We start from the raw sequence: 16,962 nt of genomic DNA, 5'->3' as shown, positions 1-16,962 counted from the left end.
ATCAATGCAACAAAGCATAGGAGGAAAGTAAAGTAGCAAACAAAACAATTGGCCAACAGCAATAACCAAAAAAAAAATAAGCTTGTAGAAAGAATCCCCAATATAAAAATAATAAAGATAAATGTAACACTTTTTAACTCTTTCTTGACAGATTTATCAGATTGGATTTTTAAAAAAATCTAACTATATGCTAGTTATAATATAAATGTCTAATGAAAACTATCCTGAAAGTATGTACTTTACAGGATAAGACAGTTTTCATTAGACATTTATGTATGTACTGGTATGAAAAGGCATACCATGCAAATACTACCAAAAATGAAGGTTGTAGCAATATAATAGGGTTAAGACCAAAAAAACAAACATTGATACAGATAAAGAAAAACAGTACATAATAGAAAACAAAACTTATAACAACCATAACCTTATTACTAAGAACACAGATTTTAAAACACAAAGCAAAAAAAAAAAAAAGACAATTATGAGAAAACAATATCCAAATCCATAAACACAGAGGAATGTTTGACTGCACTTCTCTTAGAAACTAATACATCAGACAAATTTTTTTTTTTAACGTCAAAGGCTTCTGCTTCCAGGGCAGCAGCTGAGTTGAGGGTGTTTCTCTTTCCTCCCAAGGTTATAATTCTATTCCTGTTTTTCTGGCTGTTTCTATCTAGGAAAAGCTGCACACGAGCTGATGCAACTTCACATTAAACGGACCTAACTCCTTTATTTACTAATGACATAGAAGCTAATTTTTCTTACAGAAACAGATGTTGTAGCATAGAACATCTAGGTTGAACTGAGGGACACGCTACATGTACAATAGTTTTTAAAAGTTCTCACCAAGTCATGAGATTCTAAACTAGGAATGGAAGGCTTTCACTCCAGCTATAGGTCTGTAAGATTCAACATATCCTAGCTCCTTGAAAGGAAAAAATGTTAACGGTACTCAAAAAAATCAGTAGGTCAATTCTGTTCACCGGAGATTCCACAAATTAAGGAAATAATGCGTAAAAGTGAACTCTGGGCGAACTATTTATATACCTTCAAACTGCCTATTTACCCCATTGTTGACCTAAAACAAAGACGGGTTTATTCATTTGGGATCATCAGAGAATTGTGATTCGGTGTCTGTAACCATGGTGAGCCATGTGCAAATTCTCACACAGCAAGAAAAGGAGAAAGCTTTTATTGAGGGGGAAAGGAAGTTGGAGGGCTGTAGTAAACAAAGAGTCCCTGACTTTCTATTCACTGAGTCTTCGCCAGGAAAGAGGAGTGTTTCTTCTTCCTGTCGGGCTCTGCTATAATCTCAGGGCATGAGAGCTCCCCCTTCTGGTCTCCTAATTCTTTTTAATAGAGGTTTATGTTTATTAATTTTTTCATACCACCAAACCAAGTACTTAAATTATAGGGAAACTTTAAGACATAAAGTAGTAGAACATAGGAGAATAGCACAGCTTTTCTAAATACTTAGTATGTGCTAAATATTACTGTAGCTGACATATGTCACTTTTAAAGAAACAGATACGGATATTGACCTTATGAAATGTATATAATCAGGTTGATAAAATTCGAGCATGAAGAAGTAGGATGCATCTCAAAATTCTCTTTCACCATGTTAGAAAGCCTGATGACATCATAAAAACCGGAAGATAATCTCCAGCAGATGTACTTCCTAATACCAATAACGTAAAATATAAGCATATACATAACACTGTGCTACTAATTTTGAATTCTAAAATACATCAGCTACTTATGAGGTCCAGGAAAATATTGAGTTGGTACAATACAATCAACTTTCATTTTAAAAACAGGACAGATTTATACAACTGTAGCAGAAGGTTGCAAAATGGTCATGATAACTCAAGAAATGTAAGTGTTTTTGCCTTAATAAACAGTTTGGACAGGATACAAGCACTTGTATCCGTTGAAATGTAGCAAAACATTTCATCTAGGTTGAGTTCTGCAGATTTGCTTATAGCTACACCAAATACATATTCTTTGGTCTCTTTTTGCACCATTCACTAATTTACTACATGTAAATTATAAGAAAAACAATATTCCCCAGTTAGGATGCCATTTCTAAATGTTCTTTTTCAGACATACACAAAAAAGATATGGATCTCTTCCTACCCACCCACCCCCAAAAAAAGAATGTAATTTCATCTTTTTCTAAGGTAGCAAATTCACTCCTATACAATAGTAAACTGCTTAAACATTTAACATGTGGATAACTTCATGGCTTTGTGGGTGGGCGAGGTTTCTGGCACTCAGAGTTTGGAAAAGGCTTCTCTCTGCCTCATGTCTTCTACATTAATTCTACACATGCTTTATATTTGTCTTAGTAACCATTTAATATACCCCCTGGTCCCCAATGAACTCCAATTACTTTTTTATATTATAAAATGTGATTTTTCACTTGTCACTGAGGACAGGTACATTAAAGGACAATAGTTAATATCATGTACAACATTCTTTAAAACATCAGGAATGTTCCATAACACCACATTTAACACTTCTGTCTCATTCCAGAGTCCATGTTCACAGGAAGGCCTGAGAAGGGAGTCAGGATTTGCGGTAGAAGGGAAAACAAACTCTTTGTTTATTTGACTAAGAAAGAAGTCAATTTGTGAAGCTTATGTATATATCCAAGTAATGCATTGCTTAATGCCCACCAAAGTAGAAGGAAGGATGGTCAAAATGAAAGTTCTGGTAATTATCAAATAATTGAGTTAGAAAGAATTGGTAGATAGACCAGAGGTTCTTTGAATCCACACAAGAGATACTGCAAAATTATCAACATATGTGTACAGAAAAGTAAATTGTATGAATGAGGCCTAACATCTTCAAAACATCACTTTTCAAAAGAAATATCAGGGGAATCTAAAAATTGATGAAACTGGCCAATACTATGCAAATCAAAGTAAGAGTTTATCTTAAGGATAAAAAAGCCCCAAAAACTTCAGAAAAACTTTCATCTCACTTCAACTACTTATGAATTACATGGATTTTATTAACGAAAATTAATAAATTGTACTTCTAAAAAGAAAAAAAGAACAAGCTTTTAATATTAAATCCCTTCGTTTTAGAACAAGTTTAAATCAATGCCATCATGAAATTCAACTCATAATTCTGATGAATAGAAACTAAGTTTTAAGCTATCATGGAAACTGAGAGCAAATGCCTAACAACTCATTTGTAAATCTTAACAAAATAAAACACCAGCAAAGCTAGTAGGTTGGGAAATAATGGCATTTAATAAAAGGTAGTAAATAAAATAGTACTTTGCATTAAAATATCAACCATAGAAAATGTTTAAATGTTTCTATTGATTCAAAGAATTAAAAAGTAAATGAGTTTTACAGTACCAGTAAAAATGTTACATTTGTACATACTTTTTTTTTTTCAGATCCTTATTTAAAAGATCAAAGTAATGGAATGAGAACTTCATGTTTTAATAATTTTCCTTTGTCTTTAATTTTTGTCAATTTGATTATATGTGTCTCGGCGTGTTTCTCTTTGGGTTTATCCTGCCTGGGACTCTCTGCACTTCCTGGACTTGGGTGGCTATTTCCTTTCCCAAGTTAGGGAAGTTTTCGACTATAATCTCTTCACCTATTTTCTCGGGTCCTTTCTCTCTTCTCCTTCTGGGACCCCTATAATGTGAATGTTGGTGCATTTAATGTTGTCCGAGAGGCTGTCTTCATTTCTTTTCATTCTTTTTTCTTTATTGTGTTCCGCAGCAGTGAATTCCACCATTCTGTCTTCCAGGTCACTTATCCGTTCTTCTGCCTCATTTATTCTGCTCTTGATTCCTTCTAGTGTATTTTTCATTTCAGTTATTGTATTGTTCATCTCTGTTTGTTTGTTCTTTAATTCTTCTAGGTCTTTGTTAAACATTTCTTGCATCTTCTCCATCTTTGCCTCCATTCTTTTTCTGAGGTCCTGGATCATCTTCACTATCATTATTCTGAATTCTTTTTCTGGAAGGTTGCCTATCTCCACTTCATTTAGTTGTTTTTCTGGGGTTTTATCTTGTTCCTTCATCTGGTACATAGTCCTCTGCCTTTTCATTTGTCTATCTTCCTGTGAATGTGGATTTCGCTCCACAGGCTGCCGAATTGTAGTTCTTCTTGCTTCTGCTGTCTGCCCTCTGGTGGATGAGGCTATCTAAGAGGCTTGTGCAAGCTTCCTGATGGGAGGGACTTGAGAACTTCATATTTTAAACAATCAATAGAAAAACCGAGTATTACTTTAAATCATGTAAAAAAATCATAAAATGAACATTTTTCAGATTATTTCACAAGATTGACTCTCTTATAAGGACATAACTCTGCCACTGCTGTATTCTGCTATTAATACAATTATCTGAAGCATTATGTACAACTACAATTAACTTAAGTAACATCTGTATCGTCTGTAACAAATTTTAGAACCAAAAGTTAAAAGCAATCCCAATATGAAGCACTGATTTGTTTAGCTACTATTATCTGAAACATTTAACTCTGTATTTATTTATTTACTTATTTTTCTGTTTGAGAAAACTCTGAGAAAAACTGTCCGAGAAAACAAATCACTGAAGAAGTTACAAAACACAGGTGTGTGATTCTTCACTGAGTTTAGTATATAATCTTTACAGATTTTAGTGACTTGTCAAAATTTCATCTTACATGATAAAATGTATTACTGCTATTATTATTAAGGTTGTCTGCAGGCCATTTAGATCAGCATTTTCTGATTTTTTTAAAAAACAGGTATTTTTGGAGTTCACAAGTAAAGACACTCTATGCATTGGGGCAAACCACTACAAAAGTCCATTATAACACTTTGAATTTCTAAGAATAACTGATTCTGTTTTAATGTACCTACACTTGTAAGTGAAAATGTCAAGGCAAATTCAAGTCAATAAACATGTCTGAATGCCTACACAAGCTGTCTTGAAAAAGGGGAAAAGACTCTGAGCACACGAATGTAAAGGAAGGATTCCAAGACAAAATATTGTCACTCATACTTTAAGGATAATAGGAGTCAAGCAAGCAAGCACTAGAAGAATGGAGTCTCAGGTAGAAAAACTCACCAGAGTAAACACAGATGTGTCAGGTAACACAGTACATGTGCAGAACTATAGTGGTTCAGTATTACCAGAGGGCAAATTGCTCAGTGAAGAAAGAAGAATAAGGATGATAAAATTAAGCAAGAGCCAGAACAGCCCAAGGCTTTATGATCTGACTGAGCTTTGTCCAGGAGGGGATGAGGAGTGTCTAGAAGGTTTAAATAATGACAGGGTTCAGGGCAGGCCACCCCCAAATATACCACTTTGACATACTGATTGTTTTGAATTAAAGTTACTTGAGAAACAGTGGGTACAAGGACACTCTGAGCCTCCTTTATGTCCCACCGAAAGCAGGAAATAAGTTTCCATGTGGAAGCCACCCTCCCTGTACCAGGAGGTAAACAGACATTCTTACGGCCAGAGACAGGGAATTCAGGGCCGAGAAGTCTGTGTAAACACACTCTGCTTAGTTTCTTCACTAATTAGTACTGAAGCCTAAGTTTCTTTGTCTAAAAGGGTATATCAACAGGCTGCTTTGATTACTCTTGGGTACCTTTGCACATACAAAATTAATTTTTTTTTCTCCTGTTAATCTGCCTTGTATCAATTATTAGACCAGCCAAAAGAACTTAGAGGGGTAGAGGAAAATTTTTCCCTTCCTGACAATGAGAGTAACATAGTAGATTTGCAATTAGCAAAACCTGTTATAGTGGCTGTGATGAGGTCAAAACTGAAAACAAAAGAGACACTTTTGGGAGGGACGGTTCTTGTAAGGAAGAAGATGATTACAAACTTTTTAAACTTCATGCACTTAAACATTCCTGTCAAAACATAGGAATAATGAAAATCGGATGTAAAAATGTAGGAATTGGCACACAAGCAATACTTTAAATCATGAGACTGATGACCCAGAGAGTATACGTCTATTAAAGAATGTCTAACAGATATTTTAGTAAAGGTACTAAGTAACTGTGGCAAATAGATCATTTCGGATTGACAATTTAAGCCAAAGTTCGAGAACCTGTGGCCCATGAGTCAATCCAGCCTCCTGCCTGTTTTCTGTGAATGAAGTTTTATAGAAACACAGCCACACACGTTCTTTGACATCTTGTCTACGGCTGCTTTTGCACTATAGCAGAGCGGAATAGTTGCGACCAAGACCATGGTCGATGAAGTCTAAAGTATGCATTATCTGGCCCTCTACAAGAACGATTTGACACCCCTAATATAAAAAATTTATCTCAGATCCAGGGAGAGAAAACGGCCTCAATTATCTCTTGTAAAATGAGAGCATTCTACTAAACGATTTTTCAGACTCTTTTCTTCAACAATCTATTGTTACTTGAAAAGGGCAAGTATTGACATCCCTCATCAATGTCATGTGATAAAGTGAAATGAGCACAGCGCTTATTCTTGAACTGAGGATAACAGCATCTATGATAATCAACTCTTAGGATTGCTCTGAGGATTAAATAGGATTATTTACTTTAAAAGAAAAGGATAGTGACTCATTATGTCAAACATTCAATGAATGTCTGTTATTACTAACATTAACATAATTATACTAATAATATGCATTAGCAGGCTACATTTGGGGTTGGGGTGGGGTTGAGAATTATAAATGTCATGAGAGCTGTATTTCTTACAAATGGGAAGAACAAGAAACAGAAGATCAGTTATATTTTCATTGGTTGAGCAAAAATCCTAGAACTCAGTTATTACCATAAACACAGTGAACTTTTTCAGAAGACATTTATAGTTCTTTCTCAAATGATCTAGAAATGGGTATAATACTCAGAGTACTCAGAAGAGACAGGCAGACTTAACAGTCCTGTCATTCCCAAATAAGAATTTTCCACTACTGACACTAGGATTATCTTGGCAACACCCGTTGCATTCTACCTTAGCAGGTACCAGTGAATAAAGTATCCCAGCATTTGAGTGGAATAAGTATAAACTTCAAAATCCCATAAAATAAAACCTGTGGTGCCTGGAAAACTGAATCATGCTATACTTTTCAAAAGTGTCACGTATAAACTTATGGCAAGTAGGGCTCAAGCCAAAGGATGTTTGGAACAAGAAGCTTTTTGCACTAATTCCATCACCTTTCCATTCTTTCAATAAAAGAAAGTTGAGTTTCCAGAAAACTGCCTAAGTAATCTATTTTTAGGTAGCTATAAATTTTTATCCTAAGGGAATAGTGCTTAGGCTTGGAATATTCTTACCATCTTCCTGTCTGCTAATGACTCAAACCATGGACAAGATTTGTTTTACTGTTTTTGTTTTTTCTCAGAATGTGTAGCATTAGTACAGAGAAAATTTTGTAAAAAACATGATCCATCATACAAACACTATATAACTTGGCAAAAGCATTATATGAAAGGTATTTTAAATTGTGCTTATACCTGGAATTCTATTAAAATTCAATTATTAAGGAGGCCTTGGAGGCAAGTAACTTGCCTTTCCAAGTATAGGTTTTAGGATAAAAACTTCTGTTCAAACACACACACACATAAAACACCAACACACAAACGCCTAGAAAGCTTTTGGATATGAGTGAAATCTTTCTAATTATTTCTGCCAACAAGTTCACGATAATCATCTGCCTATTCAGCTTTCAGAAACAAACCATAAAGATCGTTCTCTAATGTTGCCTATTTTGCTATTATGCACCCAATTTCACAAAACATAAAATCAGAGATTATGCTTCCTCTCTTATTAAATGAAGCACTAAATCTTGGTACTTCTATCTCTTAAATATATCTTGGTTCTAGCCATTTCTGCACATTCACTATAAAACTACCCTAGTCCTAGCCACCACCATTATTTCTTAGACTACTGCAAGAGTCTCTAAATGAAATCAAATGCATCAAGGAATCCCTCTGGATCACTTTAGTCCATTCTCTGTGTTGCATCCAGAATGATGTGTAAAATGCAAAGCTGATCACATCAATTTCTACCGTGCAGTACTCCTTTATAGAGTTCAAACTTCGAAGGCCCACCTTGATCTAGACCTGTGTTCTCACCTTAACTCTCCCCAATGTGTAATTCGTTCTCTCTGTTTCAGATACGCTGGCTCTTTCCAGTTCTAACCATCCTATGTGCTACTCTTTCCAAATAGAAATGCTATTCCTCTTACTCCTCATAGACTCAGACCCCACTCAGCCTTCCAAATTTCAGCTTTCTCCCTTATACTTAAGAAGATCTATCCTGATATTCTATTCCAGGCTAAATTGCCCCTTTCTCAAACAGACCTAATTACAGTTCTTACCTTAGGGTGGTGGAAAGAAGGGACAGATAGTGACCAGAGTCCTGTGACCTCCCAACCACTGCGTCACTTCTCGTCTTTTAATTAAGCTCATATTATTAAGAATCTTCATTTACAAAAACAAAATTAGCTAAATAAAATTATTTCCTTACTTCAGATCAAGATATGAAAATCTGGAAAATTAGCACATATGGAAATGCCTCATTCTTCTAAAGTAAGATGTAGTTTAAAAATGTATTACATTATGAAATAGGCTACATGTATGTCAAAATACCTGACACACAGATGTTCAGTAAATGCTATATGAATTTATATTAAGCAATTAATTAGATAATGAAGAGACTAGGATAGTTCCCTGTAAAGTGCTAACTAGACAGCACCTAGAGTAAGTTTAAGATGAATTAGTAAGAAACAGCATTGGTGTGAGTTTTAATGATTAATAAATCATTTTCAGAAGGCAGGACCTGGCTACACATGGAAGGATAGATTTCTTGGGAGATGGGAGAAAAATTAATCTTGCAACTGTTGTTAGAGAGAAAAAAAGGGATAAATGCAAAAAGGGAAGAGCTAGACTTAACGCAATAAAACCCAGCCTATGAAATAGGAGGATAAATAAGAAAGAGGCAAACACAAGAGAAACCATTTTAAAAATCCCATGAGTCTTGTGATAAGGATTAAAGTACAGAAAGGTGTCAAAAATTGCTCAAAAAAGGAATATCCTACCACCTGATTCATATTGAACATGACTGTAATCATCTAAATTGCTCTACTATATCTTTATGTAAAAGACATCCGTCGTGGATCATATAAAAGTAAAAAGACATCACAAAATTTTGTCGTATAGACAATATTTTTAGAAAGAGAAGCTACTTAGATGCAATCAAGAACATCCTGCTCTTTTATAGATAAAAATTCTGACCTAAAGTTCAGAGACAGGAAATAACTTGACAAGGTTAGCAGGTGTGTTACTTGAACACACCAAGTACCTATACCTTGAATCCCACTCCAGGTTCACATCCTTACCTTGCCAAAGATCTCCTAAAACGTTAAATAGCCAATTCTTTCTATTCAACACCTCCTTTACAAAAATAGAATTTTGTTTTCTCCATGAAGTAAAATCCTTTTAGATATTATAAACAAAGTCAGGCTTAGCTATGTTCATATTAACATATATATTTCTAATCAATTACAGAAGTATAACATGTAATTTTAAAATAATAAACGGTACTGAAAATATATTTAGTCCCATCTTTGTAAAGAAATAGCATGACATAATTAAGCTAAGGGCCATTTCCACTGTTTAAAACAGAATCCAGTGCACAAAAAAAATCTAATAAAGGAAATCCCGACATAATTTTTAAAAACGGAATGACCAAACCAATTGTTTATTTCCTTTTCTAGGGCTAAAATTCATGTAAGCCACTTAACAAAGGAGGCTATTTTCATTTATTTTGCCTCCTATTCATTTCATGTTAAATTTTATAAACTGATTTGCTAGGACAGCACTGGCAAATAAATTCACAAACAACTTTGTTCATCTGACCAAGTTTAGTAAACTACTTAAAATAGAAAATTGGTGATTCCAAACTCCATGCTTAATCAAGAAAAAAAAATTATTCTGAAAACAGAGAAAAAGTTCTCTGGAATTCATTCTATTTGTACACCCATTAGAACATCATTCTATCTGAAAATAAATAACCTTTATTCATTAAAAGAAAGACTACCAGAAGGTATGTCCTATGAGAATCAGTTCTTTACACATCATCAGTTACATGTCCATCACAATTAATCTTAGGGAATTTCTATATCCCACAACACAAACTTTCTAGTAACCATTTAGCCGGAAGCAAAGATCACCTAAAACTTAAAAAAGCAGTCAATTCTTTCTACTCAACACCTCCTACAAGAATGATTTCATCATTCCTCATCTTTGTGTTAGATATGAATCCCTTAGTGACTGAAAGGGCAAAAAGGTTCCAAAGGTATTTTAAACCAATATTTACTTAGATTTTATTACTGATTTAGGCAGGAAATACCTGAGACTTACTATATGAGAAGAAAACAAATGAAAACATTTGTAGAATTTTGTGGAAGTGATTGCATTTCTGCCACTGAAGCTGTGTACAGACATGAAAGAGAGAAATTTAAAGTATCTTAAGTGATGACATCACAGACGTTTAACATATAATAAAGTTATAATTTTCTAAGGGAAAAATCAAGGTATCCATAAGGCTACAATAGCAACATGGTTGAGACAGGAATAGAAGAGGGAATGGGGCCTAATCCCTTGGTCATTCATTGGCTATTAAACACTCACATACACACACACACACACACACACACACACACACACACACAATATCCATTCAAAAATAAATGTAAATAAACTAGGACCTGAAACATTCATAGTTGACCCTTGAACAATATGGGGGGTTAGGGGCACCAACCCTTTGCACAGCTGAAAATCCACGCATAACTTACGGTCAGCCCTCCGAATACACGATTCCTCCTCCATCCCACAGTTCCTCAGCATCTGTGGATTCAACCAACTAGGATCCTATAGTACTATAGTATTTACTACTAAAACGAATCTGCCTATAAGCGGACCTGCGCAGTTCAAACCAATATTGTTCTAAGGTAAACTGTGCCGCATAAAGAGTAAACCCAATATGGAAGCAGTAAGAATTATGATAGGAAGCGCTCTCTTTTTTGGTCTTATAAGAAATTTTGCCTTAAAAACACACTTTCTTAGTCCAGTAGTAATAAGGTTAACAGAATGAAATGTATAGAACAAGAAGTTAAAGGGAAAAATACACATGCTGGGTTCTGTTAAGAAATTTAACAGGACCACAGATTTTTATAACTTAAGTTCAATAAAGGCTCAGTACCCTGTGAAGCTAAAGAAAGAAACCATTAGCACTTAAAAGAAGGAATCAATGTGTTTTTCCAATTGTCATTTGTTCTTTATTAGGAAGAAATTTTAAACACATATATATATGTATATGTGTATTTTTAATCTCTTTCCATCTTATTATTTAACACATTCATGAGAGCATTAGAGTAACAAGTGTATATGATAAACTGCATATTGGATTGATTCTGTTCCTGGCTCTGCCACTGGTGAGTGTGGAACCTTCTGGAAACAATTTACATCTCTGTGACAGTTTCCCCAGATGTGAATGTATCAAGTGTCAATTGATGGTGGTTTTCCATTTTTTTTATTTGCTGACATGTTCAAATATTAAACATTTTGAAGTATTTTAAAGATCATGTATTCTGATCTATTATGTCAATAAACTACTTTCCTGTAACTAGAACTAAATTAGGCACTTTTGAAGGTTTATTTATGTTTTTCAAAGCATTAAAATTCCATATGGGAATTTGTTTTTTGCTTAAGTAAATTCATGAAAAGATTCCTATCTCTCCTAAAGCACCAATAAAATTATTGTCTACATTGTCAGGGGAAATTAGAGCTCTTGGATAATTATCCAGATAATTACTGTAAAATTATTTTGCTGTGGAAAGTGATAAACTATTTTATCAAGTAAAATTAAAGAATCTGCTTCATTTCTCAGTTTTTAACCTCCACTTAAATTTGTGGTCAATTTCTTTCTGTTTTTAAAAATTAAACTTTTGGTGCCTATTATATGAATCAGCTATGCTCACTGAATAAGTAAGAATATACTGTCCATTATCTCATCTGATAGTAGTACTAAAGAATATTTTGTGGAAATCTTGCCAGATCCAAAAAAAGTAGAATCTCTATTTTATTTTCTGGACCTGGAAAGTATTTTTTGACAGTTTTACATTTGATTTTAGATAATCTTGGATGGAAAACAGCTACACTTAGCTTTGTCTTCTGAAAATCTCCTCCATTACCAGGGAAAAAACACTTCTCTGATCATTAATTTCTAAGCAAAGACAACCTACGATTCAGACTCTTAACACTTTTGTGTCTTGTACAATTTAAATAGAAGCCTATGGGGGTTTTTTGGAGTGATTTTTATATCAGAAACTTTATGAATTTACCTTTTACTATTCTAATAGATCTCAAATATTGTCTTTTCTAAATATTTGTTTATCATTACTTAAGTAGTGAAAAAAACAAATAATAGAAAATAGTAGAAAATAGAAAACTGAACATGTCCCATGTTGATAGTTATTGTATCAGATGATTCCAAAAGAGCTTTCAGATGACCCTCTTGCTGCAATCTGGAAAAGATGCTAGCAGTACTATACACTCCCTGGTAACCACAAGAACGACAGGCTAACAAAAACTTCAGTCAACTCGGGATAAAAACTTGGCTCCTTGATAACTTACATGATAGACTAAGCAGCATCAAAAATCACATCTGAAAAGGATTCTTAAGCATAATTCTTATACAACTTTATGAAGGAAAGCATTGGCCTTTAATGTTTATAAGGTTTTTCTTGTTAAAAAAACACAGAAAGTGATCTAAATTTTTAAAATTCCTTCATGCCAACCAGTTTCTAGTTTTAAAAAGGCTTTTTTTTTCTTTCAAGTAGAGACTAGTCTAGCACAAGGTGTGATTGCTATCCAAATATGTGTTCCCAAAGGCTCACAGTTGAAAGATTGCATACAATAACAAACGTCATCCTAAGCCACACAGATGCACTGAGAAACAGAATACTTAAACAGTGACCCCACCCAACTATCTCTCCTCACTTTAATGCTAGCACCTATTTTATCATCCGTCAGTCTCCAGCTGACTACGGAAATTTGGAAAGTTCTGATAACTCATTATAACTACAATTAAGTTATACCTACCAAAACAGAAGATTTTTTAAGTTGATCAAATTAACATTGATAAATTCCTTAAATCATATTCAACATCATCAAGAATTAAGAAGCAGGCAAAATGAGACTACTTAAAATACATAAAAAGAATATAAGAATGATGACCAAATAGATAGTCCAAAAAGGTATTTTGAACATAGTAATAAAGAATATTTCTTACAAAACTAAAAATAACCAAAAATATTTTCGCAAAAATGACCAGTTGAAATGAAGCATGTCACAACATATTATCATATAAATGTCTACAAGATCACTCAAAAAAGTTTATTTTTGCAAACATAACCTAAATTTTAAAAATAGAAGATAAAATTATTTTAATAAATATCTTAGTTCTTCTAAAATAAAATCCCAATTATTTGTCCTACTGCTCATGCTAAAATTTTGTTCCTTTCTCTACATGGATCTTAGAGCAGTAGCCTCTACCTATGCCAGTTTATCTTAGATAACAAAAACCTCCTGCATTAAGTATTTCCTAACCCATTTTGCTTTCATAAAATCCAGGGAGAAGTTGATCTCTGATCTTTGAACAACGAAGAATCCTACAGAACCCGAACTAAAACCTAAGTATCCTAAATACCTAGAACCCAGCACCATTAACCGTCCATTCCTTTAGTAGTTAGCTCCCTCCAAGGTGTAAATACTCCAGAATGAACTTGAAAGTCACACGTACCTTCTGAATGACTACTGAATGACAGCTAACCAGGGTATTCCAAAATATTTTTCTGTATCTACATAAGAATATAATAGAAGAGATATGTGGGCTTCATCAATACTGCAGTCCTGACATTAATTTTTTAGCACTGAGAACATGATCTAATGTTTTCGTCAAACAAACGCCCCAGCTAAACTGACTTTCAGTCCCATTTCTTCTGAATATTTGTCCTTGTACAGTAAAACATGATGACACTGCAAATGAGGGCCTTAACTAAATACCCTCTGAGTTGAAAAAACCCTCACAAACACCTACTCAACCACAATTTTCCTTTTCATCTGACTGATTCCTACCAAGCCTTCCTCTCTTCAGATGGACTGAAAATCAAAGTTGATAAACCATGGCACAGGAAAAAGGACCACTGTACTGCATGTCAGCCAAGAAAAAATAGGCCTCTGAACATTTACAATACATGCGTTCAATAACTGCTGAATCACATAATCCCCAAATAAAAATGGAGATACTTTCCTATGACTCGGATGTCACTTTGGATTTATTTTCTGATGAATAACATCTACCTGTTGAGGGAAGCAAATGAACAGACGCTTCTCAGAATTTAAAAGTGCTTGAAAAAGGCTTATTTAAAAAAAAAAAAAAATCCCCCACGGTAGGGTCCTTCTTGTCTTGGCTTAATCTTCTAGAGAAGTAATTCAGAGAGAAGCAAAGTAAACACACCATAGCCTCAGAGCTAACTGATCCACATAATATCTTTTCAATTACATATATATGTATACATGTCTGCATATGTATTCATACTTTCATATCCACACACTATATGTGTATGCATTGTTCCCACTTAACTAATGTAAAAATTGTGTCCCCAGATATCTAGACTCAACTTTAAGTCTTTTATTCTACACTGGATTTTCCACACAACTATTTATTTGGGGAATATTTGAATGATTCTGTCAAATTTTAAGTCACGGGGAAACTGAAATGGGCTTTTGGCAATTTGGGGGTAAAGTAGCATCAGAAGGAAAAAAAAGATGAAGGCTTTACACAATCATTTACAGGACAATTAAAAAATCCAGAGACAATTTACTTGACTCTCAGTCCAACAAGGCAGTATTCTTTACCTTGCCAGTGATTTGCTCCACCCCAAGGATACAGATTCCAGATATGTTCTAGAGACATTTTCCTATTAAGTTTAATAATAACCCTAATAATCACCACACTGATTCTACCTATGTAATGGGAAAATAACAGGTAGACAAGTATTAACTATAGAGTGACAACTCTCCAGTTTAAAGTGAACATTTTACAGTTTTTATAGCATATTGACTTAGCGTATACTGACTTATAATAATACTATTCTAAAACTAGTTCTCGTAGACACTTCCTTCCTAACTAGAGGATTGTCCATCTTTTCCCTTAGTTTAATACGGAACACTAGGTAGCCAAAAAAAAGAATGAAAATCTGGCATTTACTAGGATATGTGAAATGGAACTCTACAGGAGTCAACAGAAAACTAAATGCAAATATTTATGGAAGCAATGCAAAGGACTGAACTTGAGATACAATAGTAACAATAAACTACAAGAACTAACAGTTTAAAAATGCTGTGTGTGTGTATGTATTTGGTGAAGAGAAGCAGAGGAAAGGGGTAGAAGGAAAATTCATTGATGACACAGATTCCCACCTGCATGCCTGCCACAACTATACTGCCACTAAGAGAAGTCAACTGATGGGGAATGTGCTTCTGGGAGAGATCTGACATGCTAGGTGTGAGAAGATAGTCAAGTACTCAAATGGAAGTACCTGATAAAATGCTGAACAATGTAGGACTGAAGCTCAGGAATCAGATTAGAGCAGCATCAGTGAGCTTCGGTTCGTCTCATCCAAATTGGAAAGAGCAGGAGCTAGACTATTAAATGAAACTAACATTGCACGGCTGCCAAGGGCCCAGCACTATAATATCAACTACATTTTACATTCAATCATTTTAATCCTGACAGTGATTTAAGAAGTAGGGCTACTAGCCTCATTTCTAAAAGGAGGAAAGCAAGCCTCAGAAAAGTTAAGTAACTTGACCAAGGAAGCAAGGTATTCTGAATTCAAAGCCTTTGCTCTCTTTACAGCACTCTTCTGCCTCTTCAGAAGAATATCTGGGGACATGGTGTGAATGAGATTTCTAAGAAAGTTAATGTGGAGCGATGAATAGGGAGCCAAACAGAACTCTGAATTTATCTCCAACCTATGAAGACTTAGAGCCCTTCAGCATTCGGAGCATTTCATGCTGTTCCTAAAAATATCAATGAAAACATCTATATTTCTGTTAAAATCATTCACATGAGGAATCTGGGTTTCCATGACCAGCAGCACTCATGGAACTCATCTCTAGGGCATAAAATCAAATACAATAGGCAGGTGAAATCATCAAACTTCCCCCAACTGCTAATCTGTTTCTACTTGCATGGCTCAGTCTAGAGCTACTTATTTTTAGTGCAAATTTTCTTTATTCTGTATTAACAATCTCACCTAACAAGAATTTAATTCCCACACTATGGCACAGGCCTGAGCTTTATGAATTCAACAATTGCTAAGCAATTGTTTTGAAAATTTCATGTTTGGAACGCCTTCCCACAGCAAAATGCTGCTGACAACAGATTCTTCTCAGCTAGTTTGTCAGTCCTGGGCTCTGGTTTTGTTACTTCCTGGTCTTGCCCTCTGAAATACCCCTCTGCTGCACAGTTAAAAAGGCCAATCAAGTGAATTCTGTACTAAACATACATTTTTAGGCTTTCACAGAAAAGATCTCTCCCAAACTTTCATGGGCCATTTTTCTAGGACTTCTCTTTTATCTGTTGCTCATTCTACTTTTTTTTTTTTTTTTTTTTTTGCGGTGCGCGAGCCTCTCACTGCTGTGGTCTCTCCCGTTGCGGAGCACAGGCTCCGGACGCGCAGGCTCAGCAGCCATGGCTCACGGGCCCAGCCACTCCGCGGCATGGGGGATCCTCCCAGACCGGGGCACGAACCTGTGTCCCCTGCATCAGCAGGCGGACTCTCAACCACTGCGCCACCAGGGAAGTCCGCTCATTCTACTTTTGCTGTCCATGGAACAGAGAAGATGAAACAACCTAAGAGTATTTTCTTCCATCTGATTTGT

General features: G+C 34.9%; 1 protein-coding gene across 3 annotated transcripts in view; it reads right to left on the bottom strand.

Annotated features, from left to right (window-relative positions):
- The window catches only part of CRPPA (CDP-L-ribitol pyrophosphorylase A), a 305,209-nt gene that overhangs the window by 129,070 nt on the left and 159,177 nt on the right, over positions 1–16,962 (bottom strand). The gene's annotated exons all lie outside the window — the stretch shown is intronic.

This window comes from Stenella coeruleoalba (assembly GCF_951394435.1).
Source record: "Stenella coeruleoalba genome assembly, chromosome: 9".
Taxonomy (NCBI): domain Eukaryota; kingdom Metazoa; phylum Chordata; class Mammalia; order Artiodactyla; family Delphinidae; genus Stenella; species Stenella coeruleoalba.
Note: the sequence above shows the minus strand (reverse complement) of the source record. Positions and strands in the feature narration are given on the sequence as shown.